The sequence below is a fragment of the Anas acuta genome, chromosome 2 (genome assembly GCF_963932015.1).
Source record: "Anas acuta chromosome 2, bAnaAcu1.1, whole genome shotgun sequence".
In the NCBI taxonomy this organism is placed as follows: domain Eukaryota; kingdom Metazoa; phylum Chordata; class Aves; order Anseriformes; family Anatidae; genus Anas; species Anas acuta.
Window position 1 is genome coordinate 9,853,014 of NC_088980.1, and position 24,619 is coordinate 9,877,632.

Below are 24,619 nucleotides of genomic sequence, written 5' to 3' on the forward strand. Positions count from 1 at the left end.
GCAAACAAAAGCTAGCATATTCTTGTGTTTTAATTGCTAAAATATTCAAAGTACAATCTTTTAGGCTAGTCTTCAAAATTATTCTGAAGAATAATTACTTCTGTATGCACAAAGACAAAAGACAAAAGAAAAAGAAATACTACAAAAGGGACTGATTTTCATATATCGGGGCTCAGCACATTCCAAAAGTAAATGCCCTTGATGGCATGCCATTTGAGGATGCAAAGACAGATGTACCCCAAAACCAGGAGCCTCTTTAAGTGATGATATCCGGCCAATTGTTTTTCATTTTTTAGCTATCCTTAATCATAAACAGGAATCTAAAGATGTACTGAAACAGTGCTGGAACAGCTTATTCACAGTTATTAAAGAATAGCATAACAGGTTTGTTAACAGGTTTGTTTCCACCAAACAAAACACAGAGGTCAGGATCTCTACAAGAGTTCTGGGAGTCAGTGGAAATTGCAGACTTTCTTTTAATGCAAATGAATAAAGGGAGGGGACAAAACACACATCGTTCACTTAAAACTTAAACCATGAATTCTGTAAATAACTGCTTCTTAGACTCAACATCTACATTTTGAATCTAGGATATAAAAATGACAAAGACATTTATATTTCTTTTGTAACATGCTTCCATTTTTAGGATATCACTACTGCTACTTAAAAATTATGATTTTATGATCTTCTACTTTGATTTCCTTAAAGTACTGTATGAGGTTTAATATCTCAACTTTTATTTCTTGCTATTCAGTAGACCCCAGGGGTCATGTTGTTACTACATTTTATGCTGTCTGTAAATTATGAAGTGTGTGCAGGATAATGGTGAGAATTCAAAAACACAGGATATTTTCAGTGAATAATCTTCCTAGATTCAGGGAACTACCTCCCTCCTCCTACCTCCCAGTCTTTTACCACTGAGAAAGATGACTGTGAATCATGATACAGCAAAATGAGTTTAATCAGTGTTTGTTCCTGTCTTGAACCTGTAACTGCTTTGCAGCTACTCCCATACTTTTTACTCTACTGCTAAAAGCAACCTCTTTTCCTCACTGTACTTTCTCACAGGTTCTCTCCGGAGCATCTGCACAACATCCTACCTACTTGTATTCCCAGACACTTTCCTTATTGCAGCAATTTTCTCAAAAAGATGACACTATCTCATCTGCAAAAAGCAAAAGAATGCAAAAAATGTTTAAAAATGTCACAGTCATTTGGATATATCCTTCTTAGGAATCTCCCCTTCAATGTCTTCCTGTGAGTCTTAGTTTCTCTGTTGTAACTAATGCAGTTACCTGGACAAGAAACTAGTTTTTTTCCTATCTTATAAGAAACCTTACATATCTTTGAAATCCTAAAAATAAGAATACGTAATAATAATAAACAAAGAGTGCTTGTAACTTTTCCCTTAACCTCATGAAATTCCAAATGAAGCAAACCTAAACACATCAGCAGTATATCTGAATTACATTTTTCTCTCATTTGATAGTTTAAATAATTTAGAAAAGTTTTAGATGTACACCTGCTGTTTCCACCACGTAATTCCTCCAGAAGGAAATAACCCTACTCACATTTGCAATTCTCTTACACAGAAAAATAAACAAGAACTGTATTATGAATTAACCAGCCAGGTTTAGGTCTTATTTCAAGTAAGTAAAATGTCTGGGTTGGAAAATTTTGATGTAATTCAAATGTACAGTGGATAAAAAAGTGTTGGTCTGAAAAGAAAACCCCAAAACTTAAGAGTAGAATAAAAATGGCAGATCTTGCTAATCTTTCCCATTTTCTGTATGTATAAATTACCATTTTATTTCTTTGGAGGGCTAAGCTCATTTTATTAGCTCATATGCTTAACTGATACTGGTTTTAGCTATCAGTATAGATATTTATACCACACTGGATCCTGTGTCCTCTTTGAATCTGGTCTTATCATATGTTAAGTGTCTGTTACTATGTTCTACCTCACCAGGCAAAATTTCAGAGTCCCACTTTGCTTTTAGACACTGAGAGGGTGAAACACCCAAGTACTTTCCACTGCTAGAGAGAAATAGGTTCGTCATCATCATTAATGGCAATAACAGCTTAAGGTGCATGCTCAGAACCTCTGCAGAGTTGGAAATGCAGCACTGACAAGCCCAGATGTAAATTGTTTTGGATTATCCAAAGCCCTTCTGCACAGCATTTCTCCCTTTTAAAACCTTTTCATACAAAACAGAAGCATCTCTGGATGTCTGCAGTCTTTTTCCTATCGCTGTGGCAATACTTTGTATTCACTCTGAGGGACTTTTTGGGGTGTCACTAGCTGCAGGTGCCATATTTGTGTGGTCCACAACTGAGGTTTGCAGCCTTATAAGCTCACCAGCCTGCAGCCTCTAATTTAGCAGGCTGCCACATTTAGCCAATGAGCTACAGAAATGACAAAAAGCAGGAAAGGTCTCTCCTAAAACTATTAAGGAAACACCTATCCCCGTGAAGCACTATTATGTTAGGCACAGGACACTATGAGATTACAAATAAATCCTTCCAAAAGGATATATACACATTTATATATAAAAATAATGTGAAGGTGAGAAAAATATCAAAATTCCTTAATTTTGAGCAGCTTACCCACTTCAGTTGAAATAACGGACTAAGACATTTTACCTGCCCCTAGTATTTAATTCTCTCTCTCACATTATATGTACTGTGCCATCCTCTACAATAATCTCTGTAGGACAGGAAGAAAAACAAACACCCACCTTCCATTTCAAATTATTTTTAGTAGGACATATGAATCATCTTTGTCAACATAACCCAGAGGATATTGAAAGCCTTTATAAAAACTAACACAGGTTACTGTTTCTATCACATCATTAAGCATGTCAAGAGTTCTTTAAATCATGCTCTGTCAAATATTTTTGGGGAAAATGATATTAAGCTTCTTAACCATGTTCTTCAAATAAGAAGAGATCTGATTTTTCTCAAATACGTTATTTATAGACAGGTAAAAAGGAGAAATAAGTACATGTACAAGCAATCTTTAGGCTCCCTGTTTCATATCTCACATGATTCAATAAATAACTAGAGATGCAACAGATATACATGTTTAAAGCAGCTTTAGTGATGCTAGGGAATGATTATTGTGAAGCACCAAAATGAATGTATTAGTCAGCCTTTATTTTAGAGGCTTGAACTGCAAAAAGGTCAGGGAAAAACAAAAAGCTTATCCAGACCAGACATTAAGCCCTGCTAAGGGCTTGGACAGCCTGCTGGGCTCTTGGTCAGAGCCCCAAAGGGATTTAGACACGTAGCTCTTTCGGAGGTGCCCAGCTCATAATCCCAAGGGGACTTCAGTGCTTAAAGGCCATGGAGGATATCTTTGTGCTTTGTTTTTTCCCAGCTGTGTGATATCAGAAACAGGATGGTAGCAAGCACTTGCACTGAACATGAGTACATTATTTTATTAATATATAACATTTTAAAATACATATTATCTACCTCTCTCCTTGAAAGTTCTCCTTAGCAGTGAAAGAAACAATATCATCCTAACTGGACATCAGGTAATTCATCACTGCGATGAAGGCAGCCTGCTTCTCTCTTGTTTTAGACCATCTTCTGACTCAGTCTGGTCTGTTTACACTTAATTTACCTCATCATTATCTTTTCAACCATAAAAAGATGATGACTTCTTTGTTACTTAAACAGAGACTCAGGACATAACCAAATTTTCCCTGCAGACAAAACCTCTCTGGTTTAAGATGTGTTAATTTTCTCTGCTTAAAAATAAATAAATAAAAAAAAAGTATGGACATTTCTCATTCATCCTAAGGCAAAGGCACCGGGGTTACTGCAAAAAGCAAGTCTTCCCTCAAAGAAACTTTAGAGTCTGCACCCTTACAATTTGCTACTCAAGCTGTTCAACTGATTTTTAGCTCTTGCTTAAGGATCTGCCTATCCCTGCCCCAAGTTGTCTTCCAAAAAGTCTCAGATGAACAGAAAGAGTCTAAGGGATCATGGTAGAAAGAAGATGCAGAGCTGCATCTGTGGGGAGCTGGAAGAATGGAGAGAGGGAAAATGAGTTTGTGTTTCCTGAGGTTAACCAGAAGCACACACTGAAGCAGGGTGTGGGTGCAGGAAATGTTACTGTAAGAACCTTTTCCCTTCAGAGACATGGAAAAAGTATACAAATACAGTTTTCCAAGCTCAATTCTCAGTGGTCCATTCTCCAGAAAGAAAGCTTCTAAGATATCCAGAAAAACTGAAGAAAGCTGAAAATTCATCTATTTAGTAATCCATCTTCATTTAGCTGGAAGTTGTAAGATGGTATTTCCCTAATGTAATCTTCTAGCTTCTGTCAGTCAAAGACTTTGAGTTTTCCCTGAACTGGAGTTGTATCCAGAATACTGCATTTAATAACCTTTGATGCATCTTTCTGTCTTGAATTTGTCTAGTAATTTCTTAAACCCCTTTAAAATGTTCATCTCTTCTCTGCACCCTCTGGATCATTAATACTTTTGTACACCTTTAAACACCATTGAGGTCCACTGTCTCGTGCATTTCAAGAGATTACTCCTTCCCCAGAATGAAGAGATTTTGTGCAGTCTCACCTTGCAGAGAAGCTTAATTCCTCTGCTCAAGCATTCACCTTCCAGTTCCATAACGTCCTGCTGGAGAGAGGCTAGCAGAAGCTGCACACAGCACACAAACCAGACACGCATCACATGTTAGAGCCACAAAGGCATTTTCTGTACTATTCTGTACATATTCTGTACTATTTTCCAATAGCTCCTTTTCATTTGATGAGGTTGCATTTCTACACACTTCTGGGCTGTATGCCAGCATGATGTGAGATGACTTGACAGTTTTCTGTGTAATTTTTCTAAGCCCCGGCCTCTCTGCAGTTGGCCATGCTGCAGGATGGCTTCCTGGGAAAGAAACAAATTGGCCACAACGGAAGAGCCACAGCTACCAGTGCATAAGGCACCCCTGCTATTGATTTCGCCTGAAAGCAAGTGTTGCTGCTCTGGAAAGGTCCCTCTGGGAGAAGGCGGGTCACACCACGGCTGAGCGGCTGCATTAGATGCCGCAGTATTCTAATGTAATTAGAAAACAGCTGCGAAGGAACAGCCAATTGTTTTTTGGCAGTCACGGCCAATTTTGCACCAATAGAAATGATGAATCAAATCCTGCAAGTTTACAATATCTGCTGAGAGCGTAATGGCAGAAGCCATGCTAATGATTTTAAATCTCATTTATACCATTTTTGGCTGATGGAGTAGTCCCTCATCTCCCAGAAGCCTCTGGTGTGAAGGAATTCCCATACACTTCACTATGACACCTCTTTGGATGAGGAGAGGAGAACCAATGGGTTGGGTATGGAAACTATGTGGCTCCTTTTAAGCCACAGTTTAAATATAGGACATCCTTCTTCCTTTCCAGAGCAGGAGCTATGCTATTGAGCCATGCATTACTCACCCTTACCAAAAAAAAGATAAAATTGGCAATAGAGAATAACATAACACACACAGTTACTACTGGTCTCCACCTGACTACCAAACCCTGTCCACCCACTGTGTATTAACGCATCAGAAATACTCATCCAGGGGAAGAGTGTTATTCTTTTAAACATGTTCCTCATGCCAGTTCCTTTAACAAATAAACACCCAGCTCCATTAAGGCTATCAAATATCAGCCTGTGAACTATCATCTCCTCCTAAAATGTGTGCAACTTTACTGTCTGAACAATGAAAATAATCTCTAGGGCCACATTTTCTTGCTGAGGCCACCACAAGATCTTCCAGAATTACTGCTTGTGTCAGCTGGGATTGGAAATACTTCTTAGCAGGATAACTGCTAAAAGCATATTTTTGCATTTGTCTCAGCGCCTATTAACATGAACAAATGCAATCCAGTTGGCAATATGCTCACATAAAGTGCAAACTTTGTGATAAAGATGTTAGAAACAACATTTGAAAATGGCCCTTTGCCCTTCTTGTTCTGGCCTGAAAATAGCTACATGTCAGTGTTTAGAAGGCAGTATTTTTGGCCAGATAGCCAATAATTTTAATAGAATTAGCATGGGACAGAAATACCATCCAAAAATGGATTCATGTTTAATCTGGTAATCTGATCCCATATGGCACTTTAAAGAGTGGGAGGAATTAGTGTTTGCTGCTTAAAGAAATTACCCAGAAAATGACTGCTGAAGACAGACCCAATAGCATCTCATCAGCATTCAGTGTGAAGAAGACAAACAGCACTGGAACAAGAGAAGTTAAAAGGTGAGCCAGCAAAGAAAGCCAAAATTTGTTCCTGCATGACTGGGAAAGGGATAACAATTGGATGATAAAGGCAACCTCACTGGATATGGCTAAGGAGGCATTAGAATATGTTGCACAGAAGGACAGAAGGCAGTTGGAAAGCCAAATCTATCGATACGTCAAGCTCCAGCCTTAAATACTCATTCACCTTCTCTGTTAAGAATGCATCTAAAAGCACAGTTTGTTTCCATATTGATTTCTAATCATTCTGATAAGGGAAACGGAGATCTCAGACACCAGGCTCACAATGACTGTCCTAGTTCTGACCCTTGGCTGTGCTTCAGGTCATAGTCTCAGGGACTTTTTTCTAGGAGGCAAAACAAGGCAGCATGGTTCTCCCTCCCTGACCACATCCCTCAGCACTGCTGATCCATTTGTCTGTAGGGTCTTGTGGTGAACTAGATCAAAAACTCACCTCACCACTAAGTCTGTTAAAGAATTAAAAAAAAAAAGGACTGAGTATCTTTTTAATTCAGCTGAGGTCACCCAGTTCAGCTGCAGCCCTGCAAAAAGTGGCCACGGCACAACTGAGGTGCCACCCTTGGAGGGAACAGTTGGGGATGAATGGAATAAACAGATGGGGATGAAAAGGAGGAGAGTGGGAACAGCTCATGCTGCCTTTGATGCCAAGAGCGATGTCTGCAGAAATGCAGCCTCAGAACTCCCAGTGTGTGATGTCTCTGGAAGCATGTTAATATCTGTGAAAACATAGCAAATATGGCCTCTGTGCTAAAAATAATGATAATAATAACAATGACCAGAAGGGATAAAAATAGCTAAGAGATGAGATGTGATGAACATCCAAAGCACTTCAGATTCTGGGAAGGCATGTCAATGATTTCACGATGCTTTTTCCTATGTTCTTCTCCTTCTATCAAGATGTACAGATTCTCTGACCTGCCCCACGCTGGAAAGCCTCCTTTCATGACACTCAGCTCATCCCCCAAAATCCTGCAAGGCATTAAGAGCCTTCTCCTTCGCTGAAATTTTGGAAGCTGAAGGGCACCAAAATGGTGGCTGGTGAAGTTGCAGCTAAACCAAAGCAGGATTTTGTCTGCTTGCAGGTTGAAAATCTATTTAGTGATCCTGTAATGTGACATAGATGCATAGCACAGGTTAAAAAAAAAAACAAAGAAAAGCTATGTCTCCCCTCTCACCTACCAGGAAAGGGAAGCATTTAGCAGAACAAAGCGCTTGTTGTAAAATGAAATAAGATGTGAGTGTTGCCATATGGAGATTACACAAACTATACCTCTAAAAAATTATTCTGTTGCTTACTTCTAGGGTAAGAGTGGGGGATTTATCTGTAAAAGCAGCTCAGACCAGGGCAGTGCAGTGGCTAATGAAACCCTTGCCAGTATGTGTCCAAATCCTTTCCTTTGTGTCACCAGTTCAAGCACACCAATTTGTGACAGAGCTACGAAATGAAAAATCACAGCCCAGTGCACAGAGATAATATAGACAATAACTAAGCTTTTGCTGCGTGCTTATGCACACATGCAACACCCAGCATTCAGCTCGGCTGGCTCACCAAAGCCAACAGCCCTGAGATAAGAAGTTCAAATTAGAGGAAAAAATAAATAATATAAAATCTGAATAAAATCTGTCAGGTTCAGTCTGCAAACATGACAAAACACAATACTTTTTTACTCTTATCCTGTGGTTCTGATCAGCCACAGCCCTTGGGTCCTGCACAAATATCCAATGTCAGGATTAGTGCTATGGTATTATGTACTTAATGGATATACACTTTCCTCTTAATTCTCCCTTTCCTGCCACCTGCCTCCTCTCCTTCCTTTTAAACTACTTAAAGATGTCCAAAAACTTTGAAAAATATACTTTAAGAAACAAAATTAACAGCATCTATAAGGTCATTTCATAGCTTTGCTGAGTAAAACATTCTTTTAAATTTTTTTTTTTTTTTTTTTTTTTTTTTTTGGTGGCAACCTAAAAAAAAGCAGAGGCAGGACAATAATCATTCCTCATCATAAATAAATAGATAAAATTATTGTGAGATTCCTTAAATTAAATGTACCTCAAGTATCCATAGGAACATGCTTAGCGAAAAAAGCCCCCTAAATTGTGCTGATATCATAGTGAGCCCACACTAGCCTTTTGCATGTCCCCATTTACAAGCTTGCTTTCCACAGCCAGTGGCTCTGGCCTGGGTGTTAGAACAGCCAGCACTGGCTCTCTCTTATGCTAGCATGGATCACGATTATTTGACACTTCTAAAACCTCCTTAATGAGTAAAAACCAAACCAAACCAAAAACAAAACAAAACAAAACAAAACAAACCAACAGCAAAAACCAAAACACTTATGTGAACATAGTAATGTACTCATTAACAGTGCATAGCATGTTAAGGGGGTAAAAAACACAATAAAGGGGGTAAATAAACACAATAAACAGGTTTCCTCCTCATCCAGCCCTCCCTACAGTTTTCTAATCTGCGAGACACAGCACTGCAACCTGCTCTCAGGTTCCCTTTTGCTAAGGACTGGCCACTTCTGCAACTCCATAAGCCCTCCGTCTCCTGCCACTAACAGACAATTACATGGGTCAGTATTTTATGCGATTAGAGGTTTGGCCTGGTAAGATTACAATTTGCCAGGCTAGCTGGACCCAAGCTAGAGGGCTTCCCCAATTAACAGCAACCCTGTTGTTATCAAGTGACCCTTCCCGGGCTGTGCTCCATTCCCCTTGTCCCACTTCCCCTTTCCCTTCTCCAAAAGCCTTGTTTAACTCTTTGCTGAAAAATACCAAACAGGTCAACCAAGATGACATAAAAGCAATTTCCCTACACCCATCTTTTTTGTGCTCTGGTCAGCCAGGATTTCCTTATTTCACATAAGAGAAAATAGAGCAATGCATCTCTAAACCCACATTTTGTTTGCCCAGCATGCTAACAGGTTGTGTCACTATCAGCATGTCTGGCTCAATAACAGCGACCTGGTTGCTGCCCATCAGCTTTTGTAAAAGACAATTTATTGACAGGTCAGAGAGCAAAAATGGCAGATTCAGTATACCTACAGCAACTGTAACTCTAATCCTTTACTAAACCTATCCTAGAAGTGTCCTTCAGTTTCTACAGTGTGATTAAGATGAGGGTGTCAGTATATGGCTTATTTATTTATTTATTTATTTATTTAAGTATCAGGATTTGTCTAAAATAAGGAAGATACCTTGTCTTTTTGACTGCTATGTTAATTTCTTTAAGGTTTTTGCTTTGCTCCCCTTTTTTACATTGTTTCCAGATTAAGAAGTAACCAGGTCTTCGTTATGGGCATGTACTGCGGTGTGTCCTGCAGTGGGTACGATAGAAGAAGGACCCTTGCTTCAGCTCAATAACCTTATCCAATTACTGAGACTTCAGGACAGATGTTTGAGACAAGTTCAGAAGAATAACAATGCTGAATTCAATACTTTTATCTAGGTTCAAAACAAGACGGGAGCCAAGTCACAGATTATTGGAGACTTTGGCAAGGCAATCAGGACACCGAGCCCACCCCTTCAAAGGAATTAGCCACTGCTTTAAATTTAGCATGAATTCCCATGACTTTCACCAAGGAAAATAGAAATATCATCATTTTGCATCCCTGAAAGGAATCACATTAAAAAAAATAATAAGTCAAGCAATTAAACTATGTGATCTAGAAAGACCTAATTCTCCTTGTATCTCTGCAAGTACTTTTCTTTTACAAAAGTTCAGACTTACTTAACATGAAAAGCACATGCTGGAGGATGGGAAAGGAGATGGGTTAGACATGTGTCATGAAAAAAAGCTAGAATTAAAGGATGAGTCTCATCAATCTCAGCTTGTATTTGTGATGAAGACAGTGCAAAGTGAATATACACCTTAAATAAGAAAGGGAATGTCAAAAACATGACAGTTATAAATCCAAGGTCAACAGTTGCCTTGAAAGAGCTTTCTTAAGCAGTTGTGACGGATTCACAATTTGCTGAAAGTCTTACGTAAGACAGCTTGACACTTTATTGCCACAAGTTCCACAGCATGAAAATTTCAAGGCTTTCAGCTAACAGCAGATACATCTGAAGGAGATTATAGCCCCTCAACCTCGTGTTTGGTACCTATGTTAGTTAGTTCATGAAAAAGTTCCCAAAACATACAGGAGTGCTAAAAATTGCTAAGCAATGACACTCATTTCCTTACTTTGAGTACTTATAAAAACCTGTTTATTCTAAGCAAAAGCCCACAGAATTCTTGGCAAATATTACCATTGAGTTTCAGATAAAACCCAGTGTCCTTTTCATCCTGAAGGACATGCACACATTCCACACGTTGATACACTCCTGAAGTTCTGCAGCTTTCAAAATTGATACAGAGCAAGCAACCGTTTCACAGCGTAGAGCAAACCCACACTACTTGGAAGAAAATGCGATTTTTTTTCCCCTTAGGTAGGTTTTGTGTAGCCACTGACATATTTTAGCAGCGTATGCTTTGCCTTGAATCTCTAGGTAGTCCCTCTGAGAATGTAACCTCATTTGACCTTGTGTTGTTTTTTGTTGTTGTTATTTTAAAACCGATCCCTATAGCTTTACCCTGTTCTCTCATGGCTCTTTCAGTCTACCCCACAGTCCCTAACCTCCAGGTGAGGTCTCTAGCCTTCAGGAAACTGCACAGCAGGTCAGGACAGGCTTCCCATGAAAGCCAGCACCTGCAGTTTGCTGGAGTATGTCTGCCTTGTCTGCTTCAGTCCCTGCGGTCCTTCCAGTTTCATCTTCCCACCCCTGATCTGCCATCAGTATTCCTACGTTGTTAACACTGCAGCTGATTTGTTGCAGTAGTGGGCAACCTAGCTCTGTATTTTCCTCTTTCCATCAGTTTTCCATTGTTCAAATATATATTTTTTTCCTGTCTTCAGCGATGTCTATACCTTCACAATTCTACTGCAATTCACTCATACCAGCTCAGAGGACAGATGTTAGATACATGGGCAGATAGACAGACACACAGATGTAATTATAATTGGGATTCCTTCCCATTTCCTTCACGTCTAGGTCAAAATAAGAAATTATTTTTTCCCCACAGTATATACTGGGAATTAAAACGTGAAAGCAGAAATAGAGACTGATAGTAATTCTACAGAATTACCAAAACAGAGAACTTACATTCATACTGTCGCTCATATTGGCACCAGTTACAGAACAGCATATCCAAGCACTGAAATGTGTCGTGGTCTCATTTCCAACAATGGATGCTAAATATGCATCTAGTCTGAAAGATAATTTTCATGAGCAACCAACCTCCTGCTACCAATATTGACTTCAACTGAAGGAAACCCACTTTTGGTGTGTCTGTTTTCTTGCACACCTCCCAAGGGACCTGATCCTTCGCTGCCTTGCCTAGATATCTACAGTTCTGCACAAAAGCCATTACATGCTGCACTTCTTGTGGCAGCACTCACTCCTGCCTTCCTCTCCTGCTGAGCAGGTGAAAATGAGCACACAAGCTGCAAGGCTGCAGAGTATAAATCCTTACACCTGCTCTTTCATCACCAAATCTTTGCTATTGGAATCACAGCATTTAAAACCTAGGAGAGAAGAGAATATTTTTTAAAGAAAGCAAAATTATCATTTTTTTTTTTTCCTGCTCAAGTTGCACAAATGCAACCCTATTTGTTGCCCAGAGGCCCTATTTGTTTTAACCTGTGCTGAAATTTAGAAAATGATAGTTACAACTTAGAAAATAAACAGTGTTATTATCTTTAATAAAGTTTGAAAAACGCTTGTTTTCTTAGAAAAAAAATCTTAGAGGTATTTTTTGGGGGGAGAATGGGGCTTTGGGAAGAGTATCCCTTCCTAGTTTGGCATCTCTCACAGCTTCTTTGCTTCTCCTTGAACCTCATACATGAGCTCAGTGCTGCTATTGGTAATAGCAGTCACAGGCAGCAGGGGGGGCTCACACACAGGGTTACTTCGGCCATGTATATTTTCATGTTCATTTTCACACTTTGCTGCTGGTAATGGCAGAACAGAGACTTTCCATCTCAGTACTAAACTCTGCAACCTAAATTTTCTGATAATTTTCCTTGGAATTTCTGTACATGAACACTTTTGATGATAATTTTTATCTATTTCTTGCATCGAGACATTCATCAGTAAATCTCAAAGCACTTTAGAAAGGAGATCAATGTCATTATCATCATTTTGAAATTAGCTTAGCAAGAGATTATTATTTCTGCCATGATGTGATTGCTAATATAAAAGCAGTACAAATGCAATGGCATTTGCCTTTGTGCCATAAGATTAAGGCCGCTATCTAAAGATTTCTTGAACCAAATCAGAATAAAACAGCCTTAGCCTTTTCTGCTATCCTAAAATAAATAAATAAATAAAAATTGAAGGAAAGAAGACAGGAGGAGATATTACTATTTTTGACTAATTGAAAAAAAAAAAAAAAAAAAAACCATAATATTACTATATATCTTATTTAATTGCAAATATATAATTCCAGAGACTGAAAACACTTGCTCGCCAAGTCCTCCACAGAAACGGCTTCACTGACACCTATTGTGAATGGTGGCCTGACCTAGGGTAATGCTGGGCTTGCTCTCTCACCACAGGGAACAGCCTCCTTCAGAGAATTTCATGCTAAAATGCCATATTGAAAATTGTTGTGTACCATTAGCCATTGTTTTGGGCTGCATCCCTGACAGGGCTTAGACGTTGCCCTTACAATGCAATGCAGTGCTCCTGCAAGCCGTGATAACTCCCTGCAAGTGAGGGAAGATGGAAGGAAGACATTACAAATAAGAAACAGCCACCAATGTCTTCCTGAGGAGTATGATCTCTTACTAACACCTTTAGCACAACACCTTCCTAAATTGTACTTTTGTATATTTTTGCAGTAAAAACATGAGGAAACAAACAAACAAATGAAAAGCATTAATTACATGGGAATTGTACCAGTAATTGTTAACCACAAATAGTCATTTTTGTACTGCCAGAAGAAAATAAAAAAGCAGACAAGCATGTGTTTTGAAACAAACAGAATATGAAGAGATTCTTATTTTAAATCGAAGTGAAAAATGCGGGTTTTAAGAACTCAGCTGTTTCTACTATTCAAGACAAAAAGCACAAAAAGCAAGAGAAAGTTCTGTAACCTTTTCAATATTCTTCATTAGACACCACCAGTCCCAGCCCCTAGAGTGAACTGCATCATCAAATCAATTGCACCAAAGCCTCCTCTGACTTATGAAAGGCCTCACCACGGAGTTTTCATATACCAGTTATTTAAGTACTGAAAAGTCTTACCTATAGATCCTCAAGTAATTACATACTGAGAGAGCTCATGCAGAGCAGATTTCCAGCAAAGGGAGGCCACTGTAGGAACAAAAGCCTTTTACAGCTGAAATCAGGCATGTATTACAGGTTTGTGTTTTTATAGAACTGCATTAAGATCTGAGCCCTGAGACTAGCTCAAAATGAGCACAATGGGACTTTCTCCAGCCATAAATTTGAGGAGTTATAAAGGCATTTCCAGGATGACCACCACGATGAAAGCCAGGTTCAGGGTTTTCCCTTTTCAACTGTCCGATCAAATAATCTTTTTGATGACCACTGGTAGCACACATACATAGACATGTATGTGGTAATTCTTACAAATAATATCACCTTTCCACATTTTTTCATGTTTGGAAAAAAATAAAGAAAAAATTGAATGATCTCATCATTGTTATCCTCTCATCCCCAGCTAGCACAGACAAGAAGAGAACATCCAAGTTACAGTTTGCAGGAACAGCATCTGCTGCGCTCCTGCTTCTGGCATTTGCATGCGTGGCTCCCAGTCTCCACAGTGGTGGAGCATTTCCTCTAAAACCTGTCTTTCAAACAGAGCAGAAACAGTTTTTTTAAATGCTTTTCAACGGAGAAATATCAATTTGATGTCTCAGTTCTTTCCAGCTAAGTAAGGATTCCCCCTTCTGCAATATAGTAGAAGCAGCAAAAGAAACTTCAACATCCTCTTCTTTACCAGGGGAGACTATTTGTCACCCTTTTCTCCCCTGTCCAAAGTCTTTTTGAGACAGGACTTTGCAGAACCTTAGCTATGAAGTCAAACCAACTTAACCCCTCTGCTTAAATTCAGTCACTTCAGTTGGTAGGTTGTAAATTCATTGATGTTTTGGGAAGATCTCTGCATATTGTGGCTCCCCCAGAAATATCCAGCTTTCCCCAACAGCCAAATTGATCTATGATGCTTCAGAGTTAGTTGTCTCTGCTCATTACTGACAAATAGTTACACAAAACCAAGTTATATATATATAACTTGCTATAGTTATATATAAGCAAGTATATATATATATACTTATATATATATATAAGTATATATATATACAAGCTATATATATATAACTATATATATAAGAAATATATTTTATAAGTCCCTACCAATGTGTAGCTACAATTTAAGTACAAAAGACTAAGCCATTGTGACTCTGATGCAACTCACGTGAGCAAGGTTTTTAAGATATTGAAAAGTCGTTGGTTTAGTTTTTACCTGCAATGTTTATATATAAATATATATTCATCGGGTTATAATTTTATTGATATCCCAGAAGCTTTTGATGGGTGTCTATAGATTTTTTTCCAAGTAATCGAATATCACAGACTGCATTTTGATGTTATTTAAAACACCTGTTTGACAAAGTCACTCACCTGCTGCATCCCAATTGTTACCAAATAAAATCCACACCTGGGCCATATTAGCTTAGCTAAAAACAATCCAACATCTTCTTACATAATACAGGGATTAGGAGAAACAGGAGGTCCCAACACAAGTGAGCTAAAAGGTCTCAAAGTACTTGCAGGTGGATGAAAAAGGCAACCTTGAAGTATGGCCTGACCTAAGGCCAAGAAGAAATAGCCTGAAACCAATTCAAGTGTAGTTAGCAGAATACCTTTTATTTAAAATATTTTGGGAATCTGATAATTAGTTTTAATTATAATTAGTTTGTTCAGTCAAGAGTTGGAGAAGGCCAGAAGAAGTATACTGTCCTGACTACAAACCCTTCCTACAAACTGAAAGGGGCAGGTATTTTGAAATGGTAAAGTACATGAATTTGTTCTGTACTTGTGCTTACACATACCAACATACCACTGTCTTCACCTTAGCGTCTTTCATATAAGGCCTATATAAGGCCTTTCTAATGAAGGCCTTATATAGGTCTTATGTCTACTTTATGTAGACTTAGAAGAGGATTTTCAAAGGATTGATGCCCTAACTCCATTTAGCATCTTTTCTTTAAACCCTAATCCTAATTACTCAATGGGATCTTTCACTGACTGCTGTATCTTTACTATTTTTAAAATGCAAAGGCAGCAGAGCTGAGGTTTGGGTCTATCTATAAGAACCTGGAAAAAAAATACAGCATCTGGTCACAGAGATTTTGCTCTCAAAAGTGACTGATGTTTCTGATTTGTCATTGATTGAAGTGCAATTTATCTTCCTAAGGGAAATAAAAATGACTGTGTTTTTCAACAGATGTGACTAACCATTTTCCTCGAACAAACTTTTACAGGCAAAATTATCATCAGATTTGGCAATGGATGCACTGGTTTTCCTACAACTGCTATTATAGCAGCACTAATGACTTCCACTTGTGCTGGATCACACTGAACAACCGTACCATGAGGCTCCCTGTATCCCGAGGGATGCTCTAGCTCCTCGGCAGCACATACATAACCTGATGTCAGACAGCACCGTCTCCAACGGCAGCAACATCCATCAGCTGCCATGAGCCAGGAAAGAAAGCAGCTGTTTCCAAATCTTTTTGAAATGATGTGTAATACACTCAGCTGAACCTCCCTTGCTCTCCCCTGGGATGTATTCTAAATATTATGAATTTGTATTATTAATACTGTATGAGTGTTAGAATATTTATTGTAAGTGTGGGGCCTTAACATTTGTACAACTCAAGTGTGCCTAGGGATTCTCTCACTAAGTGCTGATATGCAACTGCTCCCAGATCAGTGTAAATATCACAGAACAAGACTGCAGAAGACTTTAAGGCAAAAAGTAAAAAACGTCATATTATCCAGCAAAGCTGATGCTGGAAAGTATGCAGATGCATGACAGGCAGCCAAGAGTGAATTTTGACAGTGCGTTAGGCAGCCAGTCTGGCAAAAGTGCAATGAGATTGTTAATGAACAAGAGATCAATAGTCTTTTAATTTCTCCACCTGAAGTGCTGCAAAATGCTCTCTGTAACACAAGGTTTTCCACAAAAGGATGTCAACCGCTTGCTAATCAAAACTACTTTGTGCAGCAGTGGTGTGCCTCACAAATCGCCCTCTAAGAAACTGTTCCTGATTTAGTTGTGAATCAAATTGCACTTGCGGTCCAGTGTGGGTATGCTGTAACAGGAGAAAGCAACAAGGGAGGACACCTACTGATATATTAGTTTCTATTTTATTAGCAGAAACCGTGTTAAAGCCAATTAAATTTCATTGAACAGAAAACAGTTGTGCTCTTATGGAGATTCCTGTGAAGGTTTCAAGATAAAATTGAGTGTCACCAACAGAAGCTGTTAATTATAATTGTTCTTAATAAAGAGGGAGCAAAAATGAAGCCAGAATCTGAAACTATTGCTGCTGATTTAGCAGATCTTTTAATAAGGATTCATGTATGAAATCTGTTCTCAAAACTCAAGCTAATATTCCAGCAACACCAAAACTGCTCATCACAAGCAAGCTAATTTTTTGATTTTCAGTCTGCAAGAATGCGTTAATTTTTTATTTATTTAATTTCAACATTTCTGTCATAACTTTCTGTTTCATAAGATACTCATTAAGGGGCTTGAAATGCCTGTTAAAATGTATTTTTCCTATTTGGATGCAAAGAACATTCTGCTGGATATTAATTCTCAGAATTAATTCTCAAACAGGAATGCTTTCAAGTGCCCACATTGTTAAGTGTTCAAGAAACTGAGCTAACAAAGTTTAACTTAAATTGCTAAACACATAGCTTACTGCTTTAAAAGCTAAAAAGTTGTAATTTCTATTTTTAATTATATATATATATAAAAACACAAAACACCTTATTCTGTTTTAAGAAATTCCTCTGACAAAACATAAATTATTTGCATTTCCATTTTTTTCAGATGCTTTTTTTTTTTTTTTTTAACTTAAGACAATGTGATCAGGTGTTACTTCAGCAAAGGACATTTTGTACAGCCATCCCCATAAAGTGGCAACTGTTTCACTGCTGAACTAAAAAATCCACACAAGGCCAAGTCAGACTATTCCTGCTATATAATCACCAGGCTGCTTGCAGACTTAACAGCTGCAAAATTCTTCTTCTGACCTGAGCAAGCCCTGGCTTTTCAGATTTTGGCAGCTGCCACCCACCTTCTCATATGTACCACATAATCACATCAAACAAATGTTCCTTTAGTCTCATGACTTGGTCCAAAAAATTCTATCATTTTAAAAATTCTGCAGGAATTTGCATCCATCACCATCACAGGCTTCCTCACCACTGGCATTAATTTCCCAGTTTGTTCTGATCATTTTGGACCACCATGCATCTTTTTCCATCTGACATAATGTCTTATGATCTTCCACTAGAGTCTATCAGCCCAGACTGAACAGCTACATTTGTGTTCTCCTTGGACTTCTGCCACTTGGACCCTTACCCCTCTTGCCACTTACCCCTCACTACTGTGACTTGGCTCCCATCTCTTCCCTTTTTAAAGACCTTTTGTTTCTTTCCTACATACATACAAATATACATACAAGCACACATATATATATAGATATTTTGTAGAAAAAATAGAATATATAGAAAATTCTATTTTTCTTTTTGTTGTTAGTTTATTTTTTCTTGTAACAAACTGTGTAAATTCTTCCTGTAAATCAGAAATCAGCTTTATGAAGTTTTTAGGAACATGAAAGGTTAAGACTATCTACAAAATTCTACTTGATCTTTTTTGTTTGTTTGTTTGTTTGTTTGTTTGTTTTCCTGTGGGGGAAAAAAGAGATATTAATTCCATTAAAAACATTCAGGATAACATTCTGGCTCCCTGTTGAAGCCTCATGATGTGAATGGTGTTGTGTGGAATAGTGTTTACTTCCCCCTTTCTACTCTGTCATAACCTTATTTCCCCTACACAAAGTGTTCACACTGTAGTAAGATGTACGCTATGTAGTAGTATGGGCTTTCCAGCTGCCACCTTCTGGGAGAATAACATCTGCTTTAAAATCTGCTTTAAATCTGCTTTAATAACGGGTCATTTTTATTCATGCATTTGGCACTTTAAAGCCATGATATATAATTTAATACAAAAATACAAAATCAATAATGATTTAGTTCTAACTATAAAGCAAGTCTCGGGCATAGATCAATTTTCATAACATGCTAGTAATCATTTAAACACCAACTGATGCCTGATTAAAAACAAAACAAAACAAAACAAAACAAAACCTCCAAGAAACATTTTGATGGTTCTGAATTTAGGAAACATGACTTCTGAGAGAGGATTCTGCATTCAGTAAAAGAGCCTTCACTCTATAGCCCCTTTCCCACTCCATTATTCCTCAGTTAGGATCACCATCCAAGAAGCACTGGATTAGGACTTCACAAAGAACAGTGATATTCTAGCATGTCATGCAAGATTAACAATTTTCAGTCTCAGAAGCTTTCATAGAGCAGTGGTTCTGACGTTAAGTAATCTCAAAAATGCAGGATTAGGTATGCTGTATAAACCTTGCCAATTAGGATAGCTAATGTTATGGAAATGACAATAAGGGTCAGCCTTTCCAAGAGCTGCCAAGACTCCATAAACGTGGACCTTGCACTGCTGAGTATGAATCAATAAAATGGAGATGTTTGGGCTATTTTCAGGGCAAACAGGAACAGTCATCATGGGATTCTCATTCTGTTCTTGTAAAATAAATAAAAACAGTACTAAACATATATGCATTTAATCACACTTTAGAACACCTAGTGTACACTTGTTCAATTCATAGTAAGCTCCAATATGGAACATCTGTATCTCCAAGACAAGGCATCAACCTCAAACCAGCTGTAACTTCTGTTCCTAAACAAGATTCCAGGATTTTTGAGCCCTGAGACATCCCTGTGTGTTTCTAGGCTTGGAACCTGCTGCCTAAAACCACAGGGACAATAACACAGTACGTGAATGAGGTTGCCCGAAACTAGCTTGGTGTAGGCACCTTCTAGTGGCCCCTGAGCCTTGCATGCAAAACCCCAAAGTCCAGAAGGCATTTTGATGTGCTCCTTTTTGCCTGGGGAAAGGGAAATCATCTTCCTTTTCTGGAGAAATCAAAGCCAAGAGGAAGTCCTCCAGCTTCCAATTCAACTAACTCTTTTCAGTACAGCATACAACATGTATAGTCTGCAACTTGCTAATTATGCCTTCACCACAGTAAGACTAATTTCAGATTCTTTCTTTAGCATAGCATTTTGTTTTGAGCTAACAGAAATGCTTAAATGAAAATTTGCTATTCAGTTTTAGTCGACCTTGGACAGGTAACAGCTAACTAAAGTCAATGGATAAATCAGACATTATGGTATATATCAGATGTTAAAATAAAGAGTCTTCCTTTTCAGATCAAGTTTATGAGGAAAGTTAAACCTTTGCAAAAGTGAAGTCTTCACCAGAAACCAGAATTCCCCCATGAAGGAACATAGGCTCATAAAACAGAGCAGCCTGCACTCACCTTCTCCCACTGTTTCTAGAAGCCTTATATGTGTTTTCTCATACTTTAATTAAAAAATTGGCAAAGCTCCCAATACCCTCAAATCCATGATATTCATTTTTCCCTAGTAAACTGCATCTCGATTTACTTTGGGGACTGTAACATGATCAACTCTAGTAGTCATTTCTCTATTGAGTTTTTCAGTTTGATCTTATTTAAGATTAAAAACTGGAACACCTTTTTAAACTGAGAATTTCAATAGAGAAATGTCACTTTTGCAGAGATATCTAGTGAAAGAGATGTTTCTTTACACAGTATTTATAGAGCAAAAGCAAGTATCTCAGAAATACATAACTGTCCTAAAGCAGTAGCTCAGCAAATTATTGTTAGTGCTGACAATTTCCAAGTTCCTCATATTAACACATGAAATTGTGTGGGATTGTGTGAAAGCATTTTTAGGATCGGTTCTGCTCATCTGCATAATAAAACTTACTTTTATGTATTTCCTGTCATCTAAAAGATCTCAAAGTCCTTCACAAACCTGAATATAAAAAATAGACTGACAAACATTAATTCCTCCCAGAAAGTCAGCTTCTGTTTAACAATGCCAAATATGAAATCATGTTTTCTCATACCTACTTCTACAAGAGGTAATGAGACATTAATGAACAGAAAAAGATGAGCTCGCTAGAGTACAAGGCAAGCATCTATGAAATTCTGTTGAAAAATAAGAAATAAATTAAGACATCAATACGAGCAAAAAGAAAATAATCCAATCATGGATGTTTTACCCGTTTGGACCTGAGAGAATTTATGTCCCCTTGCAAGAGTCACATTCTTCTGATCTAGATGGAAAATAGAAGAAACTTCACACTGCTGTGGGATGAATATGGAGCCTGTGTCCTCCCACTGAGTCTGGCATATGTTTACGCTTGCCTGTAATGAGCAGCACTTGGAAGAAGAGTGGCAGCCCTGCGGACCTTTCTGAAATGAGGATGGCTTTCACCCTGACAGTGTGAAAGAAAGCAAGGCCCGTCAAAGGCTGGGTGTATGGAGGGATATGGCTCATTTTTTCTCTTTCAAAGTTCAAAATGAGGGCTATGATCAAATTGAGGGCTATGAAGATGGTGAAGGGCCTGGAGGGGAAGATGTATGAGGAGCGTCTGAGGTTACTTGGCCTGTTCAGCCTGGAAAAGAGGAGGCTGAGGGCTGAGGCTTCATCACAGCCTACAGCTTCCTCATGAGCAGGAGTGGAGGGGCAGGTGCCGATCTATTCTCTTTAGTCATCAGTGATAGGAACTGCAGAAATGGTGTCAAGCTGAGGCAGGGGAGGCTCAGGTTGGATATCAGGAAGAGTTTCTTCACTGAAAGGGTTGTTGCACACTGGAACATGCTCCCCAGGGACATAGTCAATGCACCAAGCATGTTGGAGTTTAAGAAGTGTTTGGACTCTTAGTCATGTGGTCTGAATTTTTGGCTAGACCTATGTGGTGCCAGGAGTTGGACTCGATGATCCTTGTGGGTCCCTTCCAATTTGGGATATTCTGTGATTCTATGAAAATGGGGATTGACCTCTCCTGGGGTCCTGGATGTAGATTTGGGTCTGAAACCTTGTTCCTTGCAGTTGGTAGGCTGCAGGATCACAGACCCAGTGTTTCAGTCTGTATTTTGTGTATGCCATCCTTTTGGAATTATTTCTGAACTACATCTTTCTTTTCTCTAAATTTAAACAGATTTGCGGTCTTTCTTATGAGTGCTTTTTTATTTTATTTTTTTGACTACAAGCGTCAGTTTCACAGAGGGTGAGTATTCTCTACAGCAAGCTACATAATTAGAGGATTATTGGTAACACTTTCGTATTGCAACCTTTTCTATTCTGAAGTAGTTATTTAGAAATGTATGTTTTCATTCTTTATCGGTTTTACCATTGTCATCTACCTTCAAGAATATTAAAATCTGAGGTTTTCAGTGTTTCTTGCACTTTTGTGAAATTGAAATTTTGGAAAAGTGGGGAAAAAAAAGACTCACAAAACTATGCTTTAAGTGTATTAAATCTACACACATCACACTGATGGTGTATGATTAGATGCCATAATTATTTTCAGAATGCCTACTTTTCACCTTAAGAGTGCCACACAGTATTTAAAGATTTAAATGCAGAGCCAATATCATTGTATAATTTCACTTCTTGAGCATCAATATGATTTTTTTTTTTTTCACTTCTAAATAATAAAAATTAATTCAAGACCAATCTGCTTATAAATAAGTGTAAATAACTGGAAGCACTAAAAGGTGAGCTACTGCTACAGACAGTGGAAATGCTTTCATCCCCAACACTGGAAGCCTGACCCAGACACCTGATGTGATTCCTTGTGTAAGCAAAGCAAAACTGAGGAAGGAGACAGTGACTGGAACCAAGCTCTGTGTCAGAAGCCTTTGTGGGCAATATATTCCAGTTCCTTGTTCTCTTTTTGGGTGTTCAAGCCATACCTCTCTTTTCCCATTCCTTTTATCCCCCTCCTGAATTGTATTTCAGGATCAGAAATATTTTATTTGGTCTATTCAAAAATGAGTTGTCTATTTCTCTCCCACAGCTACAAAATCCACAGCTGACCTTCACACTGCATTTCAGGATGGCATTGCTTCATTTTTCATGCATAATCTGATTTCATTATACAGGTCAGAATTACTCATAATGAAAAGTAGAACTAATAACAAGGGGCACCATTGATGCTTCTTGTCTCCTCATTAAAGGACTTCAGTTTATTATAAATGGAACCACAACAGAATATACATGCATAGGAATCACCACAGATTTAAGCATTTTGTTCTTTTTCCCCACCTCTCTCTCACTTAAATAAAAAATTCTTATTTTCTGAGTACAGAATAATCGTCTTGGTTTACTTCGTTTTATTTAGATTGGAAAGACTGTCATTAATCCGGTTTGGTAAGATGTTCCGCTCACAATACAACAGCAGCAGCACAGTTTTTAATGCACAACTCTGCATGAAAACAGAACACAAATCCCCAGCTCTCCACCCACTGTGCAGTGGAATCTGTGGGTGACAAAGTGCAGTCAGAAAAGCACATTTGCAGTCTGTAACAAAACAAATGCTATGACGGAGAAGAGAGGAAAAAAGGAAGGAATTTTTAGAAAGGACCCAAACCATCATTTACCCTAGCAGGAGGATGTGACTGACTTGCTACTTTATAGCTTTATTGATTAATAAGATTTGAGGATACAGCATTGCTAGATTTTTTTTTTTTTTTAAATAACTTCAAAAGATGGTTCGCAGCTATTCAAAGTTGCTCACATTTACTTTGGGATTGAAATGAAGCCTTTGAGCATCAGGAATCCATTCCAGAGGGAATGAATGATGTATTTTGATTTTTTGACTTGCTATTGTACTTTTAACAGATCTTTTTGCAACAATTCAATTTTTTTTTATTTAGTTTAAAATTGGAATGACTTGCTTATCTGTGGTTGAACACACCAAAGCAGAGGAGCCACTGTTCCTATATGCTACTGTGGGAAATGGGATGCTTACTGTTTGGTAAACACAAAACAAAGCTCTAGGTCTGCAACTGACTCCAAGTCTGCAGCCAGCATACATTGCAAAGTCAATTGCATGATCTTAGCTTCCATGTTATCTAAAATATATGGTTTTTATTACCCTGAAAATAGGAGGTAATTGTAAATTACTCTAAATTATAAATTATTTTCACATGAAGACCCTGGCCATTATTGGATCCAGTCAATGTATGTCTGTGTCTGACCTCAACCTCTGACAATTAGGTCTCGAAGAAAACAAATGAATAGGTCTGGAAGAAAATAGTGCAGTTTAATTCTATACTAGTTGTAGCAGTGAGTATTTTCCCTAATGCATTTAAAAAAAACAAACTAATTCTGATGTGACTGCCACTGCCCATGCCAGACTAGAGAGTCACACTGATATAAAGCTGAAGGAAGAGAAAGCAAGGACCAAAAGAGTTTATATTTCTTCCAGCTATTTTCAGTTTTACTTATTAGTTCTTTTATATCACATACAAGAAAGGGTTCTCTTTTTATTCCCCACAACACTTTCATTAAAAGAGAAATAATAAATAAATAAACCAGTAATTCAAAGCTCAGAAAAAAATAAAGGATACCAGATTTCAAGAGTGAAAGATTCCCCCCCCCCCCCCCTTTCCTTCTTAAAATGTCCTGGTTAAGAGTTCAAAGTATTTTTTTTTCCTTACAAGCTAGGCTGGAATAAAATACCATGCCCAAGATTTGAAGAAGCACAATTTTTAAACCACATGTGGAATTCAGTTTGTCAACAGTAGGGGAAACTGGGTATGTAAGAAAAATATCCATTTCTTCAGTGTCCCTGGCATTTTTGCAATTTTTAAAGAGTTTTTAAGATATTAGGGAAGTGAACCACAATAACCAAGTTACATTTCCCATCCATTTGATTTAAAGCCACCTGTTTCTACCAAGGACACAGTCACCAAGCAGCTCACCTCCGGCCATCAGCAGGCCAGTAGCAGAGCTGGGGAGGGAACCTAAATCCCTGTGCCCCAACAGAGCATTCATTGTATTCATTAAGCATCACAGCTCTCTGATTTGTAAGCCCCATTTTAATGCCTCTAGTTTTG

General features: G+C 38.2%; 1 protein-coding gene and 1 long non-coding RNA gene across 3 annotated transcripts in view; one reads left to right on the forward strand and one right to left on the reverse strand.

Annotated features, from left to right (window-relative positions):
* The window catches only part of PTPRN2 (protein tyrosine phosphatase receptor type N2), a 644,732-nt gene that overhangs the window by 156,890 nt on the left and 463,223 nt on the right, over nucleotides 1–24,619 (reverse strand). The gene's annotated exons all lie outside the window — the stretch shown is intronic.
* On the forward strand, nucleotides 15,052–17,611 carry LOC137852123 (uncharacterized). Its single transcript, XR_011093665.1, has 2 exons — nucleotides 15,052–15,367; nucleotides 15,842–17,611. It is a non-coding gene; the product is annotated as an uncharacterized lncRNA (long non-coding RNA).